The sequence below is a fragment of the Gymnoscopelus braueri genome, assembly GCF_963280865.1.
Source record: "Gymnoscopelus braueri genome assembly, chromosome: 21".
Classification (NCBI taxonomy): Eukaryota; Metazoa; Chordata; class Actinopteri; order Myctophiformes; family Myctophidae; genus Gymnoscopelus; species Gymnoscopelus braueri.
The window spans coordinates 42,059,699-42,086,498 of NC_137623.1; the positions used below are offsets into that span (position 1 = coordinate 42,059,699).

The window sequence follows — 26,800 nt, forward strand, 5'->3', positions numbered from 1 at the left end:
AACGCAAGTGATCTCATGAGAGACGTGACAATGTAATTGGCGCAGCCTCCGACAGTATTCCTCCCAGCGTATTCCTCGAGTCCCGGCGGCCGCAGCCCACGACCGGCGTCGGCGCAACCACACTTTGCAATTGCCCTGAATTGCGACGCGTCTAGTTCTTATTATTATTATAGATAAACAATAGTTTAGATCGTCTCTCCTCCCACAGTTTATTTTTCCCAATTTAGTGCCATATGTCAAAATGACCGGCCTCACCGGGAATCGTGTGCTTGTATAAGGCTAAGAGATTGGTTGCATAGTTTTATTGATATTGATTTATTAGTGCATTAAATTTCCCCATCCACTTTAATGGAAAAGTGCAAAAACTCAAATTCAAGTATTATTTTCTCAGAAACCGTAAGAGCTAGAGTTACCAGATTTGGAGGGGAGGTTCCTAATTTAGTCCGAAATTATTGATATAATAATTACACTAATCGGCCACATGGTGGCGCTATAACAGCCCCCTTTACGTTTTGGCCTATAACTCTTGAACCGTAGGTCGTAAAATCAAAATTTCTTTTTCCCTAGATTCCTTGGGTCATGACGCATCTCCCCATATAGGCCACGCCCATTTGCGTCAGGATAGATTTTCCGCCATTTTGAATTTTCTTCAAAACACACTTTTAGCTCCTCCTCCCATATATTTTGTCCAAATTTAACAAAAATCGGTACACATGATCTCTGGGCCCATGCGATAAACATATCCAAACGGTATTTTGATAGTCCTTACCGTTCGTCCGTAAATGGCTTCCAAAGTTAGTGGGAGGGGCCCGTTTTACCAAAAATGCTACAAATCACGAACGAAACGTCCGGTCAATCCCAAATTTGAATCACATGTCGAGGGTGGTTTACTCAACGAATCCCCAAAATAATTTCCACTTTGACCCATAGAGGGCGCCACAAATGCCCAAAACGTAACCGTTTTATGAAAAAACATGATTTTTGGGGGATCAATCCTCTCAAAATGAAAAGCAAGTGATCTCAGGAGTGACGTGACAATGTAATTGCCGCAGCCTCCGACGGTATTCCTCCCAGCGTATTACTCGGGTCCCGGCGGCACCGACCCGCGAATCGCGTCGGCGCAACCACACTTTGCAATTGCCCTGAATTGCGACGCGTCTAGTTAAGTGTGCCTGCCATGCAATGGCAGTGGCACACTTGTTGCATTCCGCCATATTTATTAATAGGAAAATTTATCGCAACAAAAGTTCGTCCGTCCGTACGGGCCGCACGGTTTACACTACCGCAACAATAAATACATCAAAACGTGCGGCCAGGTCGGGAATCGTGTGCTCGGAAGTGAATTTCCGATACGCGTTACCATGGCGACGTTATTAGCCAAAAACTGCTAAACCCCGCCCCTTTTGGCCGCACGTACCGCGCAAAACGCTACTCCTCCCACACGGTTTACTCGTTAGTGTCAATGTATACATCAAAACGTGCGGGACGACCGTCCCACTTACCGCATTACTTTTCTCACCGTTTCGCGTTACCACGGCGACGTTATAGGCGAAACAACGTAGCCACGCCCCCTTTTCAGTCCAAAATTCAGACTTTTTCTATAAACCTACCCTTCATCATCATCATCCTCATCTAGGATGATGATGTAATGAACCTTTTACATTGAAATGGACCAGGATCTCTTCTCCTCTCATCGGCCACATGGCCAACTGGTTATCAATGAGTTTGGCTGTTGGGGGTCCGGGGACCCCCAACCACATAGCCACGCCCCCACCCACGTAGCCACGCCCCCACCCACGTAGCCACGCCCCCTTACAGTGCCCCATTCAAACCCATGTTAACGGTTACAGATCCGGTTAAGAGTGCAGGTTGATGGGTGGACATGTTTGGGGGTTGGGTGTCCGGGGACCCCAAACCACGTAGCCACGCCCCCAACCACGTAGCCACGCCCCCTTACAGTCCCCCATTCAAACCCATGTTAACCGTTACACATCCGGTTAAGAGTGCAGGTTGATGGGTGGACATATTTTTGGGTGGACCATATTTTTTTTTTTCAACATTTTTTTTTCCCAAACTTTTTTTTTCCGAACTTTTTTTTTTCCGAACTTTTTTTTTCACTTTTTTTTTCCCAATTTTTTTTTTTTGGATTTTTTTATTTTACACCAAAATACTCTCTGAGGGGTATGCAGCTCAATGGTCCAACCGGGACTTGGACCTCTTCACTTCCAGTTTGAAAAGTGCCCAAAATGCTCCGAAACTTCGCCTACCCCCCCTAAATGGGGGTCTGCGAACACATGCGTCACAACAGGAAGTGGATTTATCACTTCCGGTTTTGAAAAGTGCCCGAAATGCTCCAAAACTTCGCCTACCCCCCCTAAATAGGCGTCTGCAAACAAATGTATAATGGTAATTTTTTGCGTCAGACCTTCAGAAGTGGGTGAAACAAGCACTTGAAACCATTTGAGTAATTGTTTATATATTAAAATAAATTATTAGATTTTTTTCAAACATTTCCTTAGATGCTCCTCTTTTATTTCAATTTTTTGTTTTTTTTATTTTCCTTTTCCGAGTTTTGGTTTATTTTTTATTGATTTTATAATCATTATTTTGCTGGTTTTTTATTGACTTTTTTGGCCGCCCGGGGGGATCAAAATGCTACTCCTCCCACACGGTTGACACGCCCCTGCCAATGTATACATCAAAACGTGCGCAACGACCGGGCCGACCAGGCTATTACTTTTTTTCGCTACCACGGCAACAAAGCCCCTCAGCCAACTCCTCAGCCAACGCAGGCACACTTAAATTTTCGTAGGAAATTTGTTTCTAGTTATTATTATTATTGTAGATAAACAATAGTTTAGATCGTCTCTCCTCCCACAGTTTATTTTTCCCAATTTAGTGCCATATGTCAAAATGACCGGCCTCACCGGGAATCGTGTGCTTGTATAAGGCTAAGAGATTGGTTGCATAGTTTTATTGATATTGATTTATTAGTGCATTACATTTTTCTTTTTATTATTATAGATAAACAATAGTTTAGACCGTCTCTCCTCCCACAGTTTTTATCCCCCAATGTCGTGCCATATGTCAAAATGACCGTCTTGACTGGGAATCGTGCGCTTGTATTTTGCTAAGAGATTGGTTAAATAGTTTAATTGATATTGATTTATTAGTGCATTAAATTTCCCCATCCGCTTCAATGAAAAAGTGAGAAAACTCAAATTCAAGTATTTTTTTCTCAGAAACCGTAAGAGCTAGAGTTACCACATTTGGAGGTGAGGTTTATAATTTAGTCCAAAATTATTGAAAAAATAATTACACTAATCGGCCACATGGTGGCGCTATAACAGCCCCCTTTACGTTTTGGCCTATAACTCTTGAACCGTAGGTCGTAAAATAAAAAAATATTTTCCCCTAGATTCCTTGGGTCATGACGCAACTCCCCATATAGGCCACGCCCATTTGCGTCAGGATAGATTTTCCGCCATTTTGAATTTTCTTCAAAACACACTTTTAGCTCCTCCTCCCATATATTTTGTCCAAATTTCACAAAAATTGGTACACATGATTTCTGGACCCATGCGATAATCTGGACCGAAACAGAATTTTGATAGTCCATACCGTTCGTTCGTAAATGGCTTCCAAAGTTAGCGGAAGGGGCCCGTTTTACAAAAAAGACCACAAATCACGAACGAAACGTCCAGTCAATCCCAAATTTGAATCACATGTCGAGGGTGGTTTACTCAACGAAACTCCAAAAGCATTTCCTCTTTGATCCATAGGGGGCGCCACAAATGCACAAAATGTAACTGTTTGATGCAAAAACATTGTTATTTTTGGACCAATCCACTCCATTAGGTTACACATGATCTCTGATGACATGAACATGCACAATTAGTGGGAGGGCCCTACAAAAAATCTAAATGCCTGTGACTTGATTTGGACAAATAAATAATTTGTATTTTATAATTCAATGACTTTTATTATTTAATTGATATTTATTTTTAATTAAATGTTTTTTTGTTTTGTTTAGGAAACATTTGACATTTCCTGGGAGGAATCTACCTGCCTTTTGTGGTTTATTATAATAATAAGTATTTTTAATTATCATTATTAATATTATTATTATTATCATTATTATTATTATTATTATTATTATTATTATTGCTGTTGTTGTTTCGTTATTTTACTTTTTAGTTATAAAAAACAAAATAACTGCATAGAAATATTTCAGTAAAATTTCTTTTTTAAGATTAATGTAAGGATCATTTTCAGAGGTTAGAAAATATTTTTCTTCTCATTAACTCCCTGGGAGGAATCTACCTGCCTTTTGTGGTTTATTATAATAATTATTATTTTGAATTATTATTATTATTATTATTATTACCCTTATTATTATTATTATTATTATTATTATTATTATTATTATTGCTGTTGTTTCGTTATTTTACTTTTTGGTTATAAAAAAACTAAATAACTACATAGAAATATTTCAGTAAAATTCATTTTTTAAGATTAATGTAAGGATCATTTTCAGAGGTTAGATAGACATATTTTTCTTCTCATTAACTCCTTTTAGTCTTTATTTTTATTTTCATTAGTCTAACTTCTTTTTTTTTTAACTTTTACTTTACTTTTAGTTTTATGCCGCTGTTCTATCATGATGTCAGATGATGTAACGACACGCTTAACGTTGCCATGTCCGCTTATTATAAGCGAATTACGGCTACTTTTTCTCTCAAGTTGCTTGTAAATATTTGTGGTTGTGACTTTTTGGCATTGTTTCTTAAAGTGCAGTTTCTTATCGCAAGGACTTGTGAGCTTGTTGATCGGCTTTTTTTAAATAGCCTAGTTTTTAAAGGTTGAAGGGCTCGCTTCTTTTGGGCTTGTTTTCATAGAGCTGGTTGCTTGTTTCTGTCGCAAAACCTGGCAACCCTGTCTACACTCTGACTACATGTTGAGGCAAGCCGCCCTCTTTGCCCCTCCTTCTTCTCAGAACTTCGTTTTTGCCGGTTGGAGACATCGAGAGGAATTGCAAACTATTTAACTTCATTTACGATTATATCTTATCACTGATCTACATATTTTCTTCGGAGGAGTGTCATTTCGTCGTCTTTTGTGTGAGGTGAGTAATAATATAATTGTTATATTATATAGTATATCCGTTCCTTAGCTGAAATGCTAACTTTCCAAGCTAACTGCAACCTGGTGTTTGCACTTTTCCCCGTTTTGTTCCGTACATCTACTTCAACGTTCACATTTCAAACAAAGATTTTACCCCATGGCCACGGATGTTATAATTATGTATGGGCCCTCAGAAGTAGCCGTATCTTCCATATTGTTCAATAAAAAAACATTTTAAACCGATCGGTGGCCATTTTCTCATAATTAGCACACTCTATCAGAGTGCAGTACACCTACTAACCGATGGGATCGCGCAGTTGAAAGCATAGGGCGGACATGCTGAGAAAATGGCCACCGATCGGATTAAAATGCTTTTTATAGAACAATACTGAAGATACGCTTATTTCTGAGGGCCCGAACAGAATTGGCACATCCTTGGCCATGAGGTAAGAACTTTATATTAGAAATTTGAACGTTTATGTACATGTACGGGCCTTAAATGAATTACGTGCAATCGCCAGGTTAAGTTTGTTTCAGGTTCCAGGACCTGGTTACTTTGTTTTCGCAAAATCATGTCATCGATCTGTCCATAACAATTCATTATATAACGCAGAATGCAGCTTTTGATCAACATTGCCTTTGTATATATTTTGTCTGTTAACATTGAGCTTGTAGATCTGCTAAAATCTTCAAGCTAACTTTAAGCAGCGACAGTTTCTCTGATACTGGGTTAAAAACAACAAGGATTGGTCAGCTAGGCTAACCGATGCTAACGGCTATAAACGTCTGCTTACTACTTCCGCATGGCAGTGACGTCACTCACAGCTCCTTGGAGCTGTGTTTGTGTCTGTCTCGACACAGACAATTGGCAGGCATAGATAGACAAATTGTACTTGTACTATATCCACTATTGTATCCACTACATTTCAGAGGCAAATATTGAACTTTTGATCCACTACAATTATTTGAAAACTTAAGTTACTCTGTAGATTTTTATTATTATTTAAAAAACATTGGCTACATTAACCACTTAAGCCCTACTTACACTTTAGCTATTTGAAAATGGCAGATCTACAAGCTCACAATGCTACACGTTGTGAGCTTGTAGATCTGGCATTTAACAATTATCTCTATATGTGATAACAAGGCATTATACATATTTGAAAATAGCAGATCTACAAGCTCACTGTAAACTTGCCGATGTACAAGCTTACAATGCAACGTGTTGTGAGATTTTAGATTTGAAAATAGCAGATCTACAAGCTCACAATGCGACACTTTGTGAGCTTCTAGATCTGCTATTTTACAGTTATCTCCCAAATTGAAAATAGCAGATCTACAAGCTCACTGTAAACATGTAGGTTTATTTTAAATAGCCAATCTACAAGCTCACTTGATAGCTTGTATATCACTTGTGAGCTTGTAGATCTGCTATTGTCTATTGATATGCATGTACTTTCATAACTTTGTGTCTAAAATATTGTATCCCCTTTTTTACAGCTCTGGCTGTGTGGACCCAGGTGACAGACACACCACCCCAGACCTACTGCAAGGTGTGTAACATCCTCATCCTATTTTAGACATTGTCTTGGGGTCAAATACTAGGCTGTGGTCTAACACATTGGCTAAAAAATGGAAGGTCTTTGACATTACAATACTTTGAGAACCACTGGTCCAGGTGACAAGTATGTGTTGCTTCAAGTTTCTATAGAGTTGTCAGCTGACTGAAAGGTGATAATAGGGCTAATTAGAGGTGTGGTTAGCCGGGGTTGAATAAATTACCCATTTTCTGAGCTTTTAGATCTGCTATTGTCCCTATATTGACATGCTCACGCCCTTGTGCTCAGACTGTGTCTGTTTATCTGTGTAAATTTGCTGTGTGAGTACTGTACAGTGTTGCATTGCTGATTTGGTATGTCGGCAAATGGCATAGATAGACAATTATTGTACTTGTAATCCACTACAACTATTTGAAAACTTTAGTTACTTTGTAGATTTTGATTATTGTTTAAAAAACATAGGCTACATTAACCACTTCCATCCTATTTAAACTTTGGCTATTTGAACATTGCAGATCTACAAGCTCACAATGCATCGTGTTGTGAGCTTGTAGATCTGCTATTTTCCAATGATCTCCCAAATTGTCAGACATCTGTAGCCATGTGATAACAAGGCATTATACATATTTGAAAATAGCCGATCTACAAGCTCACTTGTCAGCTTTTAGGTCTGCTATGCATGATGATGATGTGATTATGTTCTCAAAATAACCAAATGGACCCTGAGGTCTTTATCTCCTAGAGTGTATAAATGCAACCCTTGGATACAATATAAATGGACTCGTAAGGGTCCATTTGGTTACATCTAAATACACAGAGATACTAGGTTATGGGGGTCAGTGGTCTAATGCATTGGCTAAAAATGGAAGGTCTTTCACATTACAATACTTTGAGAACCACTGGTCCAGGTGACAAGTATGTGTTGCTTCAAGCTTCTATAGAGTTGTCAGCTGACTGAAAGGTGATAATAGGGGTGATTAGGGGTTGAATTAATTACCCGTTGTTGGTTTCCATTAACAGGCCTTGATTGTGTTTCATCTATGTCTGTCTTATCCATATGTGGCCAATGTTTCAGCTTAATATGACTTGTCTGTTTCAAATTTCAAGATCTGTGTTGGCACTGTTTATTTGCTATTGTCCATTTTATAGAAAGCTATATGCTGATAGCCATCATTGCTTTTTGTTTGTTTAGTAACAGGGAACACCCTGTCTCTGCAGGTCCCTTTTAAACAGAAAATAAAGGGTGGGTTGACAATTTCATCCAATCATAATCAATAACTTGATTAGATAGGCTGTGTCCTGTATGAGTTCTCTCCCCTGATTGGATGAAATTGGTCTCTCAAAAACACAATTTTGGGTTAAAGGCAGTTACTGTGTTCACCCAGAAGGAGTATAATAGCAGTGGCACCCCTACTTAAGTAAGACTGTTGACATACTGGTACAGTGGTGTAGTTTATTGGTATAGTTGCTGTGTTTTCACGTCATGGATGCAATGTATTATTTAGTATATTCGTTTCCATTTGAAAGTATGCTTTCATAAGTACCTGAAAAACAAACATGCTCACTTGTGTGTGCCTAATTGTCTTGGGGTCTTGAAAACTTTAGTTACTTTGTAGATTTTGATTATTGTTTAACTTTAAAAAACATAGGCTACATTAACCACTTCAGCCCTATTTAAACTTTGGCTGTTTGAAAATGGCAGATCTACAAGCTCACAATGTGACGCGTTGTGAGCTTGTACATTTGAAAATAGCAGATCTACAAGCTCACAATGTGACTTGTTGTGAGCGGTGTAGATTGCTATTTTCCAATTATCTCCCAAATTTTGCAGATATCTGTAGCCATGGGATAACAAGGCATTATACATATTTGAAAATAGCAGATCTACAAGCTCACTGTAAACTTGTAGCCTTATTTTAAATAGCCGATCTACAAGCCCAGTTGTCAGCTTGTAGATCAATTGTGAGCTTATAGATCTGCTATTATCTAATGATATGCATGTACTTTCATAACTTCGTGTCTAAAATATTGTATTTCTTTTTTTACAGCTCTGGCTACGGACCCAGGTGACAGACACACTATCCCAGACCTACTGCAAGGTGTGTAACATCCTCATCCTATTTTAGATGTAACTATCTAATGTTGGCTTATTGACATTGTCTGGTGTCAAATACTAGGTTATGGGGGTCTGTGGTCTAATCTGCATAGGCTAAAAAATGGAAGGTCTTTGACATTACAATACTTTGAGAACCACTGGTCCAGGTGACAAGTATGTGTTGCTTCAAGTTTCTATAGAGTTGTCAGTTGACTGAAAGGTGATAATAGGGCTAATTAGAGGTGTGGTTAGCCGGGGTTGAATAAATTACCAATTTTCTGAGCTTTTAGATCTGCTATTGTCCCTATATTGACATGCTCACGCCCTTGTGCTCAGACTGTGTCTGTTTATCTGTGTAAATTTGCCGTGTGAGTACTGTACAGTGTTGCATTGCTGATTTGGTATGTTGGCAAATGGCATAGATATTGTACTTGTAATCCACAACAATTATTTGAAAACTTTAGTTACTTTGTAGATTTTGGCACTGTTTCTTTGCTATTGTCCAGTTTATAGAAAGTTATATGCTGATAGCCATCATTGCTTTTTGTTTGTTTAGTAACAGGGAACACCTTGTCTCTGCAGGTCCCTTTTTAAACAGAAAATAAAGGATGGGTTGGCAATTTCATCCAATCATAATCAATAACTTGATTAGATAGGCTGTGTCCTGTATGAGTCCTCTCTCCTGATTGGATGAAATTGGTCTCTCAAAAACATAATTTTGGGTTAAAGGCAGTTACTGTGTTCACCCAGAAGGAGTATACTAGCAGTGGCACCCCAACTTAAGTGAGACTGTTGGCATACTGGTACAGTGGTGTAGTTAACTGGTATAGTTGCTGTGTTTTCACGTCATGGATGCAATGTATTATTTAGTATATTCGTTTCCATTTGAAAGTATGCTTTAATAAGTACCTGAAAAACAAACATGCTCACTTGTGTGTGCCTAATTGTCTTGGGGTCTTGAAAACTTTTGTTACTTTGTAGATTTTGATTATTGTTTAACTTTAAAAAACATAGGCTACATTAACCACTTCAGCCCTATTTAAACTTTGGCAGTTTGAAAATGGCAGATCTAAAAGTTCACAATGCAACTTGTTGTGAGCTTGTAGATTGCTATTTTCCAATTATCTTCCAAATTGGCCGATATCTGTTGCCATGTGATAACAAGGCATTATATATATTTGAAAATAGCAGATCTACAAGCTCACTGTAAACTTGTAGCCTTATTTTAAATAGTTGATCTACAAGCCCACTTGTCAGCTTGTAGATCACCTTTGAGCTTGTAGATCTGCTATTGTCACTTTATGCATTTACTTTTATAACTTTTTGTCTAAAATACATTATTTTTAATTGACATTTTCAGCTGCGGCGTGGCTTTACACCGGACCTGATCTTGCCAACACAGCTTTGGACTGAGGGGACCATCCCAGACTGCACTACTGCAAGGTTTGTTTAACATAACATGACACATGTGCAAATCAAAGCGTTTTAGATCTAATTATCAATGGGTCAATCCATTGTCGGTTTTTAATGAGGCATTGCCAATATATATACTCTATATAGCTTAACATTTTGACTGCCATATCAATGGTGTAATAGTGTGCCAGTGCTGCCATCAGAAACTGATTTTACTGTACCTTTGAAAAATCATGGAATAATCTCTGTGACCGCCGTCCTCACAGAGATCGGCGCATTACATGCATGGGGTTATCAAGATTCCCAAAGGGGTCCCCAAATTATTTTGTTGGTCCCCAGATTATTAGCTTAATTGAAACACATTTTCTTTCCTTTTTAAATGCCAACTCCTATTATTTTCACTTACTTTGCACACTTTATTGTGTGTGTGTGTGGGTCATGGCGAGCAAGACACACCATTAGAGTTAAATTGGAGCTTGAAATGTACTCAATTATTGCCATAACATTTACACACACATTCATACACCTATGGCAGAGGAAACCATGCCAGCCACCTGCTTATCGGGAGAAATTAGGGGTTCAGCATTTTGCTCAAACACAATTCCACACTAATTCTGGTGGAGCCCAAGATCAAACTGTGAACCTTGCAGTTGCCATCCAGCCGCTCTACCGGCCACTCTACCCTTTCCCGAATAGTTACAGTATGACAGAGGGGGGTGGTGTGAAGTATGGTGTGTGTGTGTGTGTGTGTGTTTTCGGGGGGGGGGGGGGGGGGGGGGCGGGGTGGGTTGTGAGTTTTGGAGCTTGAAATAAACATTTTAGCATCAAAACATACTTTGATTACCATAGTAATAGTACTCAAATTTTCTGAAAATAGTAGATGTACATTGTACAAGCTCATAACGCATCAAATTGTACATCGGCTATATGTGGTTACTTAGCACACTTTAAACAACTGAATATAGATCTGAATATAGTAGATCTACAAGCTCAAAACGTAACGCATCTCGAAGCGTTGGAAGCTTTTGGATCTGCTATTTTTACTGTTATAGTGTGTTCTAGTTTAATGAAGTAGGGCAGTGGTTGTCAATGTTTGTAATTTCAATGACCCTCTCGTTTTGAACAAAATGCCTCAAATCATGAACACAGCATGCAATGTTTCTGAAAATGTGTACGCACTTTCCTATAGGCTGAGAAAGAAATGCCACTTCACATATTTAAAATTAGCCTCATGGTGGCGCTATAACAGGCCAATTTGTGCTACTACCTATAACTGCACCGATCTGTGTAAAACTTTGTACGTGCTTTTTCTAGAGGCCAAGGAAAAACCTATGCTGTGCACTTATCACATCTGCCTTTTTATAGCGTCACCAGGACACATGATCAGTTCTGTGATCAAGACAGATCTGTTTGAATTTTCATATTCCATCCTGATTGGCTAAGATTGACATGTCAATTTGCAGGAGTGACTTGTTATGAACAAAATGCTACATATTGCAAATGCAGTGTTTAGTTGCAGTGAAACTTTGCATGCACATTACCATTACATTGAATAATGAATTATAGTGACCCCAGGAGGCAGATTTTTTTTGTGAAGCATATTTTGATATTACTCCTACAATTTTGTTCAAATATCACACAAATCAATACACATTATCTCAATCGTCAAGTGATGAAGATGGAATCATCTGATGTTTCAGATTTCATCCTGACAGGCAAAGTTCAAACACTGCTGGTCCCCAATTTACCTGACCTGCAGAGACCTACCGTAAATTTCGGACTATAAGCCGCAACTTTTTTCCCTGCGGCTTATATAACGGTGCGGCTTATCTATTGATTTTTACAGCTAACGGCCACTAGGGGACCTCCTAAATCTATGGATTTTACACCCGCGGCTTATAGTCCAGTGCGGCTTATATATGTACAAATCATTCAATTTAGCTGCTGCGGCTTATATTCAGGTGCGGCTTATATTCAGGTGCGGCTTATAGTGCGAAAATTACGGTAGTTACATTCTATATCCACAAATTATAAAGGTCATGACCATATAGGATTCAATTTTGTCAAAGCTGCCACCCAATTTCAGTCAAATAAATTGTAATGAAATATAACAAAAGTGTTTCACCACTACTCTACAGATAAATGTTAACAATAGTGTTTGCAACACTAAACTAATCAATTAATACATGATTTACCAACAAAGTTATTACCTTACATGAACTATTGCACTTAACTCATTCAGTGCCTGACTTATTTCTGAGTGCCAGAGCCAAAATGTATTGTAAAAAAAAGTGCTTAGGAGCCGAGATACAGCCTTTTTCAGTAAGACAAATATTTTCTTAATATATTAAGAAAAGATAATATACAACGGCGTCTTAGCCGTACTGAATGAGTTAAGAGTGGCCTTTAGGCGCACTTAGTTTCTATTTACTGTCTCCTTCCAGGTGTACTATTGCAACAAAAAAACTAAATTATTTATGTTTTTATTTTATGTTTTATTATTAGTGCTCATCAGACCAGAACGGCTCCACGGGTAACGTTTTAACGGTAAGTAAGGCGATTGTTGATGCTTACAGTAAATTGTGACTAATACGACATATTTTGGTTGTTTTTTATAGCGACAAACATTTTTTGTAATTTTCCAATACATATTTGGAGTTACTTAGGATTTAGAAGGCATTTTTAGAATCGGTCTCAGGTCCAAAAGTGTTAATACAAATTCAGATCTAAAACTAAGTGACATCATGCCTTATCGTGGGAAGAAATCTGTCGCTAAAAAAAAATTCTGGGATGCTAAGTTGGACCATAGTAAATCGCCAAACAGTTGCATACAGGTTGATGAAGGAACACAAGAGACAACTAGTCCCAACTATTCCAGCAATGACCCGGTACCGCAAGCATGCACTGTGCCACCCTCTGTGATATCTGTGCAGGCATCCAGAAGCCAAGATCATCATAAGTATTCACAAATGTCAAAGAATCGGCAATGTACATGCATGGGTCTGACATTTCTGGCACACCTACATGAAGGTCATGACTTGAAGATGGATGATCTGGACAAGATACTGGACATGGGAGACATTCTGTATAAAAGAACTATAGCAAAACTAAAAAGACAAAAGAAGTTTAGGTTATCCCTGCTGACAATGGAAGAAACGCCTCTGCAGGTGGAAACCAAACACAATACGTACTCTGTGACAAAACATAACATAGATATGGGATTCTTGAGAGCTGCTGGAGAGCCTTACCGACGGCATTGGTGGCTGAATCTTCAGGAAAGACTTCAATGTTTGTCTGAAGATATCAACTATGCACTCATAACAGTATCACCACATACCATTGCCGTTTTTAGAGACAGGTCTGGAAGATATGGACTGTTTGACTCTCATCCAAGAAGTGCTGATGGCCTTCCTTTGTCTCAAGGAAAATCTGTAATGATGACCTTCACTCAGTTGGATGATCTGGTGGCTAAGATTGACCAGGTAATTGACTTCTTACATTCACAGAAGATTGACAAAATGCAGTTTGACTTCATGCCAGTGACATTTGAGCAGACAAATGCACGGTCACCCCATCTGTCAACAACACAAGTTCATGCTGACAACCTGCATCAAAAACTGCCTGTCGATCTAACTAGCCAGGATGAAACAAACACTGTACCCCCAGTCACAAAGCATTTTCTGCACACAGACAATGCACCATCATCACAAGTGATGTCACCCACTACAAGTGAAAACATCAACAAAATGAGTAAAGCACGGAAAAAGAAAATAACGGAGAGACAAAGAAAGGATAAACTACAATCTGATACCAAGAAAAAACCTAGGACTCCAAGGAAGGAATACATGAACAAATACATTGCCATGAGACGTATAACAGATGCAAAATTCAAGGAACGGCAAGCAAAATACAAGAACGCATATTTCAGCAGAATGTTCAATGAAGATGAGGTGTTTAGAGCCAAGCATAAGACTTATGTAAACAAGAGATTCAATGAAGATGAGGTGTTTAGAGCCAAGCATAAGGCTTATGTAAACAAGAGGAATGAAGATGAGGTGTTTAGAGCCAAGCATAACGCTTATGTAAACAAGAGATTCAAAGGAGACAAGGTGTTTCAAGAGAAGCGGAAGGCTTATGACAACAGGAGGTACCACAATGATGAGGAGGTTAGGAGAAAGCGGAAGGCCTATGTAAACAAGAGGGTCAAAGGAGAAGGGGAAAAGTTCAGGGAACTCATGAAGTCCTACATGGCCCGCAAATGTAAAACAGACCCCGCAAATGTAAAACAGACCCCTTCTTCAAGATGCGCCGTGACATCCGCTCTACATTGAAAATAAAAAGCAAGTACAAGGACTTATGTGATATCCTTCTCAAATTGAGCAATCCTAGAAGAGTGAGGATAGCTTTAGCTACTGAGAAGGTGGATTTAGCTACCGCACAACAGAATCGGCTACTAAAAGCTGCTATAGCCACTTTCCAGGCAACAATAAAACATGGACCAACTTTTGTGTGCACAACATGCCATCGGGCGCTATTCTCTGATCAAGTGATTGTTTGTCATCGATCAAAATACACGACCAAACCCGCCGTGGTTGCTGCTTGCTTGACAGGCAAATACCTTCATTTGTGTGATGATCAATGTGGAGGGCCGGAAAATTGCAGTGTACCCGAAGAAAGGCGAAAAGAGTGGATATGTACATGCTGTCACAACAGTGTAGTAGCTGGAAGAATGCCAGGCTTGGCAGTTGCAAATAACATGGAACTTGCAGCTATTCCTCCAGAGCTCAAGCAACTGAATGTGCTGGAAAGACAAATGACGGCAAGAGACATACCTTTTTCCAAGATTCTCACTCTTCCTAAAGGCAAACAGAGCGCTATATATGGTGCTGTGGTGTGTGTGCCAGCAGACGTGGAAACCACAGTAAACACCTTACCCAGAAGGCTCGAGTCATCCCGCTTGTACAGAGTGAAGCTGAAGAGACGTCTGCGGTACAAAGGCCATCATTTATTTCACACTGTGAATATGTCCAATGTCATACTGGGCTTGCGGAAACTCATCGAGACGCACCCCGACTACAGAGACATCACAATTCGAGACGATGAGAGCATGAACGATGAAGATGTGGAGGGCCAGCTTGAAAACCTACCCACTGTTGAACAGACAGCCACAGACGAAGTCATGGACAGTTGCGATGAGGCCGAAATGATGGAAGTAGCCGACGCAACTGAAACTCTCGACTCATCACAAACAGCAGATCAAAATCCACCCACTGCCGAAGATGAGCAAGATGCACTGAGACCTGGACATGGCCTGGACAGTTGCTTGGAACCGGATGACATTGGACAAGAGACAATGACATACGGAGATGGCATATTCTGCATCGCCCCTGCCGAAGGAAACCGGCCTGTCAGCTACAGCACAGCCCCTAACCTGGAAGCAAGGGCCTTCCCTACATTGTTTCCAACTGGAGAAAACACGTTGGATCGGAAGAGAAAGATCAAACTGTCCCCAAGCAGGTACTTCAACGCAAGGCTTTTCAATGTTGATGATCGTTTTGCGAGAGACCAAAGTTATCTCTTCTTTGCACAGTTTGTTACTGAGACACACATGGCAAAAAATACCATCTCAATTCAATTGAGGAAAGGCAAACCCTTTACCAAAGATGGTCGCCGGATATCCAACAAGATGTTGCAGGACAAACATGAAGTTGAGAGAATGGTCAGAAACCGAGATGCAACAAGGTTCATGCAACCACTGAGGGGGACTCCAGCCTACTGGCAGAAGACCATGTTTGATTTGTTTGCCATGGTCCGCCAGTTGGGTCCACCCACCTTCTTTTTGACCTTAAGTGCTGCAGAATTCAGATGGCCAGAGGTCATAATGGCAATAAAAGCACAACAAGGCCAAATAGTGGATTTTGACAAGCTGGACTGGAATGAGAAATGCGACATCCTCAGAAGCAATGCAGTGACTACCAGGCGAATGTTTGACAAGCGAGTACATGCTGCGTATTCAAAACTGCTAAGGTCTAAGGCTCGCCCAATCGGACACGTCATCGACTGGTTTCATAGAATAGAATATCAAGCGTGCGGTTCGCCGCATGTTCACGCCCTAATATGGGTAGCCGACGCCCCCGTCCTTGGAGAAGTGCCGGACGAGAATATATGTGAGTTTGCGGACCGCTACATTTCATGCCAGCTGCCTGATCCAAACGAAAATCCTGTGCTTCATCGAATTGTCTCAGAAGTTCAGATGCACAGCAGAAACCACACAAAGTCCTGCAAGAAAGGTAACAGGAAATGCAGGTTTGGATTCCCCAAGGCACCAGTGGACCAAACCTGGATAACGGACCCATGCCCGAATGAGCTCACGGAGGTCACGAATGACAACATGGATGATGGTGCGATACGAGGTCAAGGAGCAAATGAAAATGCAAAGAAGAGAACAGATGGCATTGGCAAACTGCAGAAAGAAAGAGCACAAGCTGCTTTGGCCAAACTCAAACCACTGTATGATTTACTTCAGGACTTGCCATCAGAAGTGACCGATCTCTCAGAGTTGCTGGCAAAGTGCAATTTGACTCACGAAGAGTACGACAGCTGTCTTGAAGAGATGAGGAACACCCATGTCCTCTTGATGAAGCGTGGAGTCAAGGACGGCTATGTGAACAATTACAACCCTGTTTTACTGGAGGCATGGAATGCGAACATGGATATCCAATTTGTCCTGGACCACTTTGTTTGCATCTCATACATGCTGTCCTACATATCCAAGGCCGAACATGAAATGGGTGAGCTTCTAAAACAAGTTGTGGAAGGCATAGACCCGACAAAAGTGACAGAGAGGGGTGCAATGAACGAACTTGTTCATGCCTATGTGAAAAACAGACAGGTTAGTTCTCAGGAGGCAGTGGCCCGGACTTGCAGCTTGTCATTGAAGAATTGCTCCCGCAAAGTTGTCTTCCTCCCGACAGATGACAATGCAATGAAAATGAGCCTCCCGCTCAGCCTGCTGCAGAATAGACCAGCTGATTCAAACCAAGTGTGGATGTCGGGACTTCTGGAGAAATACAACGCCAGACCCAAAACACCAGTGTTTCACGACATGTGTCTAGCAGAATTTGCTTCCGAGTACAGGATCGTGTATGGTCGGAATGCAAAAAAGACGGGATGCCTACAGCTGTCTGACAACATGGGAACCATTAAGAAGCGCACAAATGGTCGTCCTGCAGTTATCAGATATGCTAAATTTTCTGAACAGAAGGACCCCGAGAAATACTTCGGGAACTTGTTGAAAGCTTACCTTCCTCATCGTTATCAGACCACACTGAAAACCGACATCTTCCCCACCTACAAGGAGTTCTACGATTCTGCGTCTGTAAGAATACCAGGGAAAGAAGGTACATGGCGCGTAATTGCTATTGTTGCCGAGAACAAAAACAAGTTTGAGAAACACAGCAAATCAGTGGAACATGCATTAGAAGAGTACATGAAGAATGGCCCTGCAGAAGATGCGTGGGCCAACATTGCCCCAGAAAATGAGCTTGAACGGATGGAATGTCTTGCCGAACAAGATCAAGATCCACAGGCAGACAACGAACAAGACGACGACCCAGAGTTCAGTTGTCAAGAGGTGGGTACAATTGTTGGTCACAGGGTATCGGCTCCGCAAACGAGCCTTGATTTTCTGCGTTCGATGTGTCGAAACCTCAACCGAACACAAGCCTCCATCTTTCACTCTGTACGTGACTGGTGCTTCAAGAGCCTACTTGACCCAAAACCCGAACCATTCTTCTATTTTGTCACTGGGGGTGCTGGAACTGGCAAATCGCACCTGATCAAGTGCATCTACGGTGAGGCAACAAGGATTCTCCGTCGACTCCCCAGACTGTTTGAAGAGACTGATGCATCCATGCCCACAGTGCTGCTGTCTGCGTTTACGGGAACTGCGGCGTACAACATTGCAGGAAACACACTGCATTCCCTGTTGAAATTGCCAAGAACCCTGAAACCACCCTATATAGGACTGGGAAACAAATTGGATGACGTCAGATCAAAGCTGGGAGCTGCAGAGATCATCATCATAGATGAAGTGTCGATGATTTCAAAAGCCATGTTTATGTACATCCACTGGAGACTGCAAGAGATCAAAGGCAGTAAGAGGCCATTCGGCGGCATGTCGGTACTTGCAGTAGGTGACTTTTACCAGCTCCCTCCAACGTCAAGTGGGAAACCGCTCTGCGTGCTCCAGGAAGGCACAGCGGACCTTCTGCACGAACACTTTCAAATGATCACATTGACAGAGATCATGCGACAGAAAGATGACGTGCCCTATGCAGAGCTTCTGAATAGGTTGAGAGTCAAGGCGAAGAAGGAACGGCTGAGTGACACAGACAAAGCACTCCTTGCTCAGAGAGTGACTGTGCGTGATCAATGTCCTAAGGATGTTGTGCACATCTTCGCAACCAACAAAGAGGTGGCTGAACACAACGCCAAATCTTTGTCTGAGCTCCACAGCCACATCATTAACATTCCCGCCGAAGACTACAAGCAAGTCCATAACCACAAGACTCGACTTGCTAGTCCCTGTACAGGAGAGCAGAAGGATCTCCTTGACAACTTGCAGGTTGCAGAAGGCGCCCCAATTGTGATCATCAGGAACATAGATGTGGAGGATGGCCTTGTGAACGGGACATTTGGCAAGATTCATAGTGTACAGATGCACGGACATAGAGTAGCCAAGCTTTGGCTTGAAGTAGACAAGCCTGAAGCAGGACAGAAATACCGGAAAACTACACCTGGCACTACACAAGTGTACGTCGAAAGAATGGAGGACCACATGAGCGATAAAACGCTTCGTATGCAATTTCCCATCAAGTTGGCATATGCTTGCACAGCTCACAAAGTCCAAGGCATGACTACACAATCCGCAGTGGTTTCCTTGAAACGGATCTTCCAACCAGGCATGGCCTATGTTGCCCTCAGTAGGACAACTACATTGCAAGGATTGCACATCATCGACTACGATGAGAAGAAAATCTATGCTGATCCAGAAATCACTGCTGCCCTGCAATCCATGAAGACCGCTTCACTGGACAGTGTTATGCCACTGTTGAAGTATAGAGAGACGACAGGCCTAGCGCAAACACTCACAATTGTCCATCACAACACGCAAAGTTTACCAGCGCACATTCATGACATCAGAAGCCATCACGAACTGATGCATGCAGATGTCCTGTGCTTGACAGAAACACATCTCACCGGCTCCTTTGTGGCTGACAGTCTTCAAATGGATGGATACACCATGTTCAGCCGCAACAAGCACATCTCATACACCAACCAACCTGAACTTGCAGAACAGAATGGCGGTGGCGTTGCAGTGTATGTGAAGGACCATTTCCAGGCATGTGAAAAGCGCTACCTACACAATGTGACAAACCTCGAGTTTGTAGTCGTCAAGATAGAGTCCCCTGTCAAGCTCCTGATCGCTGCAGTGTACAGACCACCAGGTTACAAAGGCCTGTTCATGGACAATCTGAAGGCGCTTCTGGACGCGTTAGAAGTGATGGATTACCATCCCATCGTAGTCTGTGGTGATTTCAACGAAAATCTACTGACCAGTGCAGATATTCCAATCGCGAGGCTGATCGAGTCCAGAGGATACACGCAACTGATCAAGGAGAAGACCACTGACAAGGGCACACTGTTGGATCACATTTACATCTCAAGACCAGAACAATGTCTACAGTCTGGAGTACTACGTACGTACTACAGCTACCATGATCCCGTGTACTGCGTATTATCCTCCAACCAGGACTAGTGCAAAGTCTGCAAGACAAGCTTGTGCTCACATGTGCCAATGTGACAATGTGCTTTCCAAACATATTAGACATGCCTGACTCAAATCACATGTATCTGTCGCACTCAATAACAGAGAGATTATAAACAATGGAAATTCTTGGTTACCAACCTTGTCATTGCACATTTTCCGGGAACCTGTGAGTCAGCTATAGACATGGTGAACACCAGAGATGTTGTCGACACGGCAACGGCAGGAAGAATTCATAGCCACACGTTACCGCATTCTTTGGTGCCACTCTAGCACAAAATCTCATCTGCCTGCTCAATACAAATGGATTGGAAACATTGGAACGTACTGATAACCAAAGCTTCGCGGCCCTAACATCAAGTTTGATTTCCTCTCCGCTCCTCCCCCTTCTCCACTCGCCTCATCTCTCCTCCCCCTCCCCTACCCCCCTCGTTACTTCTACACCCTCACTCGCCTCCTTTCCTCCACTTCCCTGCTCTCCTCTCCTCCACTCCCCTTCTCTCCCCTAATTTCCTCCGCTCCCCTCCCTAACCTCTCTCCCGTCTCCTCCCCTGCCCTGTCCCTAACCCTCCTCTCTCCCTCTCCCCTCCTCTCCTCTCCCCTCATCTCCTCTCCTCCATTTTCCCTCACCTTCTCTCCTCCTTTCCCCTTCTCTCCCCTTCTTTCCTCCACTCCACTCTTACCTCTCTCCCTCTCCTGACTCCTCATCTCCCTAACCCTGATCTCTCTTCTCTCCTCTCCCCTTTCCTAGCCCCTAACTCTCCACCCTCACTCCTTTCCTCCACTCCCCTGTTCTCCTCTCCTCCACCCTCCCTCCCCTTTTCTCCTCCTCTCCCCTCATCTCCACTTTTCTCCTCTCCTTTCCTCCGCTCTCCTCTCTCCTGTCTCCTCACTCCTCCTCTCCCATCTCTTAGGTCTGATTGGCCTATCAAGGAATCAGTCAAACCATGAGTCTGATCACTGATCAAGGTGGGGTTAGAAGCCTAAATAATAGCCAGATTGTCAGCTCTGATCGTCTTACTTTGACAAGTTTGGAGGCAATTACAGTGATCCTGTGCATGGGAACCCCAAAAGTACGTCAACGGCCGGGGCAATCTCCCCTAATCCCCACCTCTCCTCCACCCTCACTCCCCTTGTCTCCTCCTCTCCCCTTCTCTCCTCTCCTTTCTTCCCCTAACCTCCTCTCACCCCTAGTGTCTCCTTCCCTGACTTCTCCCTCCCCCTCCACTCTGCCTCTACCCTCGTCTCCCCTCATTTCCTACTATCCTTTCTTCTCCCCTCCACCCTTATTTCCCCCTCTCCTCTCCTCCTCCCATCCTCTTACCCCTCCCCTCCTGTCCTCCACTCTCCCTCCCACTTATCCCGGTCCCTCTGCACTGTTCTCTTCTCCCCTGATCTCCTCCTCTCCTCATTTCTTATCTCCCCCTTCTTTCCTTCTCTCCTCTCCTCTTCTCCTCCCCTCCTCTTACCCCTATCCTCATTATCCCCCTCTCCCCTTCTCTCCTGTCCTCCTCTCCTCACCCCTCCCCTCTCTTCCCCTTGTCTCCTCCCATCCTTTCCTACACACCCCAACCCTGATCTCTCCTCCACTTTCCCCTATTTTCCTCCTCTCCTCTCCTCCCTATCGTCCACTCTCCTCCCCTCCCTTTTCCTCTTACCCCTTACATCACCCCCCTCCCTGTCCCTTTCTTTCCACTCCTCTCCTCCCCTATCCATGTCTCCTCACCCCTACCATCTCTAGGTTTGATTGGCCTATCAGGGAATTAGTCAAACCATGAGTCTGATCACTGATCAAGGTGGGGTTAGAAACCTAAATAATAGCCATATCGTCAGCTCTGATCGTTATTCTGTGACAAGTTTGGAGGCAATTACAGTGATCTCGGCTTGGGAACCCCGGAAGAATTTCAAAGCCCGGGACAATCTCTGGTGGCACTTAGGTCAAATCAGCCCAGTAATGCACTACAAATCAACACCCATGTTGCTGCATTTAATGGACCTTCTGTTCCAGAGATAGTCCAAAAGATCTCAAAACGGACACTTCATTGATATTTGATTGCAGATTTTCCCTTTAACCGAATTACACTTGAGGCCAATTCTAAGGACACCTTCGAAATCCTGACCTAAAATTCTCAAAAGTTTTGAAAATTAATTAGTAAAAATGTTTGGGAACCCTGTGTATTGAATGCTATGTAATGTGTAATTAACCACAACTGTGATTGGCCATTTTAGATTACATTTGATTTGTACCAAAACATTGACTTGAAATATTATTCATATTGTAGCATTGTGATTTGTCTTTAACACTTTTCTACTTTGCAGGGCTAGTTAATGGCTAACAACTATTTCTAATTCATCAGTTGAATGCATTTTCTTTTTTAATTTGTTAATATTGATTGTGAAGCATTTATTGGAAAACAACACTAACACCTTTTTCCTGTTTTTCAGAAGCTGTTGAATAATTCTGCATTGCTGATGATGTCTTTTTCTTTTGCCTTTAACCTTTTTCACTTACAGGAATGTTTTTGGTAAATCTTTTCAGGTATTTGCATTAGATTTATGTAGTGGAACGTGAACGTGTAGTACCCAATTTATTTGAGCCATTACAATATTGACCATCCCTGAATTGAAAAACAAACAGAGACAAAATAATTTGCTCAAACTATTGATAAAAAAAAACCATTTTGGATTGAATACTACATTGTCATGACCCACTACCATGTAATTGCATGTGCATATTGAAAATGTATTAACTCGCCTTTTCTTTCTAGGGCTATAAAGCTATAACACTTATTATAATTAAATCAAACCTTAAATAGAACAGTGGTTTCAGGGAGTTTTTTCAGTTTTAATCAAACATTTTTTAAAATAGATAAAACAGCCAGTGTACATGCATCAAAATAGGACTCAATTGCTAAATTAATTAATTAATGTAATAGAAGTTAAACAATGATTCATTGATATTGATCCTCAATATATTTGCCACCCTGCAAATTCTACCTTTATTTCATATTGTGACATTAATTTAATACATTTACCAGGAGCTTGCTTGATCGCCTTTTTTAACAAAGGGATCGGTGCAAGAATTTTTCCCAAGCACTCCTAAATTGGTTGAAATAGGATGCAGGTTTTTGCTTCACCCTGGAAAATGCTGAATTTACTTAAAACTTGGAATATCATTTTTGATAATAACATTAGGGGTAGTAATAGTAGAAAATAACCAATAGAGCATCAATAATAAAACAAAGTATTTACAGGCATATTAATAATGAACATTATGGTTATTCTAATACCTAATTGGCCTATATACAATCTTAAAATATAACCATAAAAATGTTATATGATATATTATACCAAATATGTTGATGGAGATGCATATAGAATAGGTACCAAACATACATTTTATTAATAAATACTTTAAACTATATCTTCCATGCTTTGTCTCTACTTATTATTTTTCTAACCATGTGTTTGAAAAGTATATCTATATGGTTATGTTTTTAGTACTTGCGTCACATTTAATGAATACAGATGTGTGATTGAAGTTTTTTGGAATGACAATCAGAAGGGAGCTTCATCACTTAAGTTGAACAAGAAGTGAATCTTTGGAATGAGTGCAACATGCAATACAAGTAATACCATACACATAATATTCTTAAGTTAATGTCTGCTGTGCTTTGCCTCTACTTATTTTTCTGCATAACAAATGTTGAACAGAAACTATATGTTTGCTCATGTATTTAGTCTAAAATGTACAATGAATACAGTCAGTGTTATTGGTTTTAGGGGGAAATAATTAAGTTTCTTCACCACATAAGATAAACAAATGGAAACTTTGAAATACATGCCACATCCAAGAATGCTTAAGACCATACACATATTTAAAGATAATAATCTTAGGTTGTTCTTTAACTGCCAATTATTCTTGCCTTCTACAATTGGTATGTTTACATACTTATCCATAGAACAGTTTGATCATTGCACAAATCAAAGCTTAGAGTTTAAAGTGTTGTGGGAGACCATAATTCTACCTGCTGAATGGAATACAAGCTATCTGCTGGATGGAGTGGACGTCAATCCCTGTACTCCCTGTACTATGTGTAAGATGGTGAAGTAATCAACATGTAAATTAGTGTTCCTTTAATGCTCCTGTCAAGTGGTACCAAATATCTCTCAATCATTTTGCATTGTTGTATTGACACCATTCAGTAAAATTAATGTGCCTGATATGCAGGGAAGAGTCTTTCATACAATATACTAAATGGTATGGCTTCAACCCAGCTCCTAACCAGGTTGATACGACCAACAATGTTTCCTCTTGTATTATGAAGTGAGTCATTTCAAGAACATTACAAGGCATTGAATAATATCGATTCTGAAGCTGAAAGTAAAAGATGTGCTCAGTGTTGTACTCATGACATAATATAACTATGAAGGTGGTCTTCAGTGTTTTTAAACTTACTTGCAAAGGGCAATTATATCACTGTCAATATACTGGGTATTTTATCCTAAACCTAACTGGCAGAACAATGAGATTAAAATGTGTGAAGTTTGCTTTGATAAAGTATTATGAGTGGTACTAGACGATCTGTTCTACTTGACACTGAATAATTGCATTTGTTATAACTAACTTCATTCTAATGTCATCAAAAACTGAACTCTAAAGCTATAAATAACACCAATGAGACCATTGCACCTTATAAAAAATCGATAATATAAATATCTGCCAATAGTACTGTCCTAAACCAACCTACTGTTGAAACTACTGCTATATGTAATATAATAATAGCAATATGGTGAACCTCTAACAATCATTGATATGGCATTAACAAATATGGTGAATTCAGAACTATAATTAATAGCAGAAGTCACTGACTTCTGCTGGAAAGGTGAAAGTACAATCAAAATCCCCAAAAACTATGTTTTGTCATATGTTTTGTCTAGCAGTTACAATGAATACAAATAAGTGTGTTTTTTTTTTTTTAATAAATAGTCAGAAGGTTCCTTTATTACTGAAGATGAGCAAGAAGTGAAACTTCTAAATGAATGCAACATCCAATAATGTTTAAGACCATGCACATATATAAAGATATTATTTTTAAATTGTTGTTTAACAGTTCATTAGTCTTGTCTCCTATAATTGGTCTTTGTTTCCTTACGTATTTCCTCTAACATTTACAAAGAATACAGTGAGTGATATGGATTTTTGAATAAAGAATCACAAGGTTTCTTCATCACATAAGATAAACAAAGGGAAACTTTGAAATAAATGTGATATCCAATGATGCTTAGACCATACACATATTTAAAGATAATAATCTTAGGTTGATCTTTAACTGCTAATTATTCGTGACTCCTAGAAACTGGTGTTTTTACCTACTTATGCAAACAGTTTGATCCTTAAGACCATACACATATATAAAGATATTCTTCTTAAGTTGTTGTTTAACTGCTAATTAGTCTTGTCTCCCAAAACTGGTCTTTGAATGAATCACAATCATTTTGCTTTGTTGTATTCACACCATTCAGTAATATTAATGTGCCTGTAATGCAGGAAAACGTCTTTCATACAAAATACAAAGGTTTGGATTCAACCCAGCTCCTAACCCGGTTGACATATATCAACTATGTTTCCTCCTGTATTATGAAGTGAAACTACAATGATATACTCACTAAACATGACATGGTAACTATGTAGAAAGACTTCAGTGTTTCAAACTTGCTTGCAAATAGCATATATATCATTGTCTCTATATTCACAGCGTATTCAATTCCAATAATAACTGGTCAGAACAATAAAAAGATGTCAATTTTGTTGTATTAACGTATTATGTGTTATACTAAACCATATATTCCAGTGGACACTGGGTAGTTGCATATATGATAACTAACTTGATTATTATTTCACCAAAAAATAATGTGTAGAAATATAATCAACACAAATAAAACCATTGGCCTTGATAACAAATAATGTTGAGAAAGATCTCCCAATAGACCTGTACAAAACCAACCTAATGTTAAAACTATCACTACTAATACATTGAAATATGTTTGAAACGAAAAATAACAGATATGGCTTTCTAATGGATGGAAATGTATTGTTTTTAATACAGCAATAACACATTTTACGTGTTAAAGCATTTTAACTGACTGCACAGCTTTGATTATACTTAGAATGCACAACAAGGTGCTGAGTGGAATACAATCTCTATCTGCTGGATGGAATGGACGTCAATCCCTAAAATGACACACAACCAGGTCAACCTTTTTCAAAGAAAACAACAACATTTAATCTATCAGTCTATATTTCCATGGATGGATAGATAGATGAGTGAATCAATAATGGGGATACATATATTTAGAAGTGACAATATATTATTTGGTAAACATTACAAAATGGACACAACTATGGCCAGACACGTTTTATGAAGCATTGGCGCAGATTTAAGCTGTAGTAAAAACTGTGGGAGGAGATGCGGTTTGAAGTTTTTCAGTTTCTCTATAACAATGGTTTGGTTGCCCTGTTAGGGCAACCACACTAATAAGGACTGTGGCGCCCCCTATCGATCAAAGTGGAAATGCTTTGGGGGATTTGTTGAGTAAACCACCCTCGACATGTGATTTAAATTTGGGATTGACCGGACGTTTCGTTCGTGATTTGTGGTCTTTTTTGTAAAACGGGCCCCTCCCGCTAACTTTGGAAGCCATTTACGGACGAACGGCAAGGACTATCAAAATGCCGTTTGGAATTCGCATTAGAAATCGCATTAGATTTATGTAGTG

At 40.4% G+C, this 26,800-nt stretch overlaps 1 protein-coding gene across 1 annotated transcript in view; it reads left to right on the top strand.

Moving 5' to 3' along the window:
* The window catches only part of LOC308077378 (uncharacterized protein), an 833,561-nt gene that overhangs the window by 99,673 nt on the left and 707,088 nt on the right, over positions 1–26,800 (top strand). The window contains exons 6-7 of the mRNA XM_080418049.1: positions 6,625–6,644; positions 8,750–8,782. The gene's annotated coding sequence lies outside the window, so the exon portion shown is untranslated. The remainder of the gene's footprint in view (positions 1–6,624; positions 6,645–8,749; positions 8,783–26,800) is intronic.